The sequence below is a fragment of the Caretta caretta genome, chromosome 9, assembly GCF_965140235.1.
Source record: "Caretta caretta isolate rCarCar2 chromosome 9, rCarCar1.hap1, whole genome shotgun sequence".
NCBI classification, from domain to species: domain Eukaryota; kingdom Metazoa; phylum Chordata; order Testudines; family Cheloniidae; genus Caretta; species Caretta caretta.
The window spans coordinates 96,299,249-96,304,905 of record NC_134214.1 but is presented as its reverse complement, the minus strand read 5'-3'; positions in this window follow the sequence as shown (position 1 = coordinate 96,304,905).

The following is a 5,657-nucleotide window of genomic DNA, read 5'->3' as shown; positions in this document are numbered from 1 at the left end:
AGTCCGTAACAAGATGGCTAAGGAGTTTTCTTTACTTAATTTAGGGCCTGATGTAAGGCCTAACTGCGCAGAAGAGCAAATACTGCATGTTGGTATTCATGGTGTTTCCTTCTGGTGTGTGATTCCCCATGGAACTGTCTAGGGGTTTAAAGTGGCCATTAGCTTTTCCTCTAATATTTCCTTAACTAAACGCTACTTTAGGATTAAGCTTTGGTTTAACCAGTAGCAGATAAAATAGTCCACAATTAATTTGATCCGGGTGCTAACTAGCCTCCCAGACTAGAGAGCTTCCTGTGGATTGTAGGCTTCTGAGTTAATGAATAACAGCCCATATGTTACCCTCTGGTGCTGTGTGGAGGGGAGCTCTCCCATTGGCGTAGTTAATCCACCTCCCCGAGAGGTGGTAGCTTTGTCGAGTGCTGTCTACACCGAGGGGGCGGGGGTTAGGTCAGTATAACTACGTCACTCAGGGGTGTGGATTTTTCACACCCTTGAGCGATGTAGTTATCCTGATATAGGTCTGTAGTGTAGACTGGACCTCAGTCATGGTCTACACAAGAAAGTTGCAGCAATTTAGCTCAAAGTGCGATTTTTTAAAAACCATTTTAATTAAATTAGTGCACCCCTTCTCCCGTGTGAATACTAAGGATATGTCTACACTACTAAGCTATGGCTCAGGAGTGCTGTACTGTAGATTGATGAAAGGGGATTTGGAGTAATTTTCTTTCTAACTTCAGTCTCAAAGTCTCTCTCTTGTATTCGTGTCTTGTCTGCACAGAAAAAATTTATTGTTTTAACTATACCATGATCGTTAAAGCAGCACCATTACTCCCACCACGAGCATCCCTGCAGCTGACCTAGCTGCACCTACAGTGTGGATTATGTCAACCAACTACATCTCACAGGGCGTGAAGTTTTTCACAGTCCTTAGCAATGTGGTTAGGTTGATCTAATTTTTAGGTGTAGGCCAAGCCTAACAGTGATTTAGTAAAAGTTACTTCATTGATTTAGTTTAAGTCAATTAGGTGTCACTTTTCAGCTAACAACCTAACTCAATTCTGCACCATAATAAAAGCATCCACACAGGGGTTTGCACCATTTTAACTAAATTGGTTTAAAACCTCATTTAAGTTAAACTGGTGCAACTTTCTCACAAGGCCTAAGGCCCAAGTGTGAATTCCTTTATCATTAATTATCACAAACCATCACCAAGTACTCCAGAGCTTCAAATGGAAAGCACTAAAGAAGTGCAAATTATTATTACATTAACTCATTTCCACTGGACAGCTGAATATTTAAGCCTTGTCTACCCACAGGTATTGCATCAATATCAACTCTTTTGACATCAGTGGTATTATTTTGGTTAGGGAAGTGATTTTTCTGTTGAAATAACTGAAATCAATACAACCTCTAATGTGGCTTAGAGGAAGTAGGGGAACGCCCTGGAGAGTTTTCACAGACAGGTTTCCTAGCCATTTTGCTGGGGAAGGTATGTTTTGTGAAAGGGGTAATCAAATCCTCACACTGAAAACACCTTAGCCAGCAAGCCTATTCCCTTTTTCTTTAACCTGTCTCATTCAGGAAGTCACTGGCAGCACAGTTAAGTTAGCAGCATGCAATGTAAGTGAGCTAGCCACTGGTGTACCTGAAAAAATGTTTCTCTTTTTCCACTTCATTGCTGAGGTCAGGAAGCCACCTCCTCCCTCTGGGCCTGTCTCACTGCAGAGGGGAACTGGTAGCAACTTCTCACTGGTGTCCTTGGTTACCTGATCTAGGATGAAAAGAAGTTGTGAACTTTTGAGGAATGCTCTGCTGAGACAAGTTTGAAGGCTTGCCCTCAGGTGTGAAGATGAGATTTTTCTAGAGATACCCTGCCAAAAAGGCAGGCACTTTTCCATGAGGTGACATTAAAGTGCAATGACCTTTCATGAGGTTCTCTGTCAGTACTGCAGAAAAAGTGACGTGAAGGGTTCAGTGACCGGATTATGCAGGCAGCAGGAACAGCACACATACTGTTTCAAGCTTCCTCAAACATTTTGCCCTTGTGCCTTAACTCCCTGCCGGGAAAGACCCCTTCTTGGTGTGAAAAGACAGTGCAGGTTCCATGACCAATCTTCTGAGGATTGAAACTGAGGGTGGATTTTTATGGCATGCTGCTTCATCTACTGGAAAATGAACTCAGACCAACACATTCCACACAGGCCACCAAGTCAGCGTCAATGCTTTTGGGTCACTGCCAATCTGTGCCAGATTAAAATGGAAGATTCCAGGTCCCAGATCTCGTTAATAATCCCACACCCACACTCTCATCTCTCTGTGTGTATCAGCATTGTAGTCATCTAGGTCCCAGGATATGAGAGAGACAAGGTAGACCAACTTCTGTTGGTCAGAGAGACAACCTTTCAGATTTACACAGAGCTCGAAAACTTCTCTCTCTCTCTCATCAAGAGAAGTTGGTCCAATAAAATATATTACCTCACCCACCTTGTCTCTCTAATCTGCCAATCAGCATTTCTGAAGCATCCATCACCATGACTTCTAAGCACTAGCAGTCCTTGTGTCTAGTTGCATCATAGCTCGGTTAGTTTGTGTCACAATCTTAATATTATTTACACACATTCCTGTTGTGGATGTTGTAAAGGGATTTGCATAGCACAGCAGCCAGCCACTGTGGATTCCTCAGTCCAGCTTCACAAGTCTGACCAGGATGGATGAGTGATAAAGTAGGAAAGCTTAGAGTACCAACAACAAAACCCAAACCCTGATTGTGAATGATTGTTTCGTGTCCACTCCACCTACAGCAGAGTTAGACATTTTCTCTGAAGAATAAGTAGTAAGTAAATCACAATAAGGTTCTAGGAAGCCAAGTGCTTAGGTAAATAAATCAAGTAGCCTTATCTGTTAACAGAAGAACGAGACCCAGTTTAGAAAGGTCACTAACTTTAAAGACAGGTAGCAAGGATAAGAGGAGTCAAAAGGATCTCCTCTCTCTCTTTGCATTAACATACCATCAGGGAATGAGAGGCAAACTTTTTACATAAAGCACACATACAGGGAAGATATTGAAAATTCAGATTCTGACCCAGTTGTCCACATTCTGCTGTGTTACATGCCTACAACACCACTGTCTTCAGGGAGTCAGCTAGCACCACAGGTATACAAAGGGCTTGACAAACATTCTGCAAGGCAGTATGACATATTGCCGGGTAAAGTGGAGTTCAGTGATATAAAAGAGAATACGAGCTCTGTTTTGTTGTAAGATTCCCTTCCCCCCATTCTCTAAGTTAATTTTTCCCATTAAAGAGATAGCTATGATTAAGAAGTACTGTTCCTCTCCACCAAAACCAGGAATTTACAAGGGCCTTTTGCAAAGCTACAAGCTGGTAAGGGTTACTAGTCTGAGAAAAGTATATAAATATTTCTAGGACATCAGTGGAGGAAAATGAAACCTATGACTTTTATGGATGACAATTATAGATATTATAACAATCTTGAAATGGCCAAATGCTTATCAGGTTTATATAATTTTAATACAATGCTTTAGGGGAGCATGAAACATATTTACCTGCTCTGCAGAACATGTAATTTCAAGAACATTTACTCTGAATGAAAAATGCAGGTATTACTGCCCCAGTTCCTCCCCATGACACACATGCACAAAAGGAAATGCGGGGAGAAAATGACTTTAATATTGATATTTTTCTCGTAATATAACCTTGTTACAGAGCCAGGATACAGAGCACAGCAGCAAGTTACTGTTGTTGGAAGGCCAAGGGAGACTGGTGTTTAACTTCGTGTTATGCTTTGCAAACTGGGGAAATGGAAACATCAACTAAAAACTAAAAGGAATGAAACCACAGAGCAGGAAATTCTATGACTGGTTTGAGAATCAAGGGCTAGATTGTGCCTGCAGAAAAAGCCCTGAGCAAAGGGTGCTGCAGGAATTGCACTACCCTAGGATTAGCCCCAGGCAGGTACAATTCCCTTCCCTGCTTCCTAGATATGATCATTGTTGTCATTTATTGTTTCTATGGTGGGAGCAACTAGGAGCCCTCATCATGGACTAAGAGCCCATCCTGCTAGATAGTATTTGCTCTGGTATGTGAGGGGAAGTGGGGAGGGAAGGGCAGTAATTTATTGGGGCTGTGCCAGCAGCAAATTAGGACAGCCCTGTCCTGGCCAGTGAATAGGGGAAGTGGAGTCAAGGCTCTGCCCAGTTCCCACCCACCTTCTGTGGGAGGAGTAGGCAGGTATGAGGCCTTCATAGTTCTTTATAAGTAGTATCTCCACCGCCACGGACATTCGTTCCTTAGATCAATCCAACATATCATCTGCTTCTTTCCCTTCATCTCCAAAGAGCTTTGGGAACCAGCACAGGAAATTACAAATGAAAGAGTTTGCTACAAACCAATTTCTACTCACTACGACTTATAATTTTATTGTCTTGGTGCCAGGAATGCAAAGTTGCCTGGTTCCACAAGGCCTGGATCCTGCAATTGCTTCCTGCTGTGCGCAGGCCTGCCATGGTAGGTGGTCCTACTGTCCGCGCTCTGGGGCAGGGACCATATCTTTCTTACTAGGTGTCTGTGCAGCCCCTAACACAAAGGAGCCCCCAGCTCAACTGCTACTGTAATATAAGTAATAAATAATAAGAATAAGCCTCCAATTCAGTTACACTCTGTGTTAACAAAGCCTCCACCAGCTCGAATTCCTCAGGGAGTTTGAGCTCATCGAATTCCGGGACAGATTTTTCCATATGCAGGTTTTTTTCCCTGCAGAGGGGACAGAAAACCCAACCACTCTGAGCCCTGGTCTGCACTACGAGTTTAGGTCGAATTTAGCAGCGTTAGGTCAATTTAACCCTGCACCCGTCCACAAGACCAAGCCTGTTTTGTCGACTTAAGGGGCTCTTAAAATCGATTTCTATACTCCTCCCCAGTGAGTGGTTTAGCGCTAAAATCGACCTCGTTGGTTGAATTTGGGGTAGTGTGGACGCAATTAGACAGTATTGGCCTCCGAGAGCTATCCCAGAGTGCTCCACTGTGACTGCTCTGGACAGTGCTTTCAACTCAGATGCACTGGCCAGGTAGACAGGAAAAGCCCCGGGAACTTTTGAATTTCATTTCCTGTTTGGCCAGCATGGTGAGCTGATCAGCACAGATGACCATGCAGAGCTCATCAGTACAGATGACCATGCAGTCCCAGAATCGCAAAAGAGCTCCAGCATGGATGGAATGGGAGGTACTAGAGCTGATCACTGTGTGGGGAGAAGAATTCGTGTAGGCAGAACTATGATCAAAAGAAGAAATCCTAATATATTTGCCAAAATCTCCAAGGGCATGATGGACAGAGGCTACAATAGGGACACATGGCAGTTCCACATGGAAATTAAGGAGCTCAGGCAAGCCTATCAAAAAACAAATGAGGCAAACGTTCGCTCTGGGTCAGAGCCCCATACCTGCCACTTCTATGATGAGCTGCATGCAATTCTAGGCGGGGCCCCTACCACTACCCCACCACTGTCCATGGACACCTGCAAGGGGGGAGTCTCACGCAACAGGGATGAGGATTTTGTGGAGGAGGAAGATGAGGAGGATAGCGCACAGCAGGCAAGCGGTGAATCCCTTCTCCCCAGCAGCCAGGAACTGTTCATCACC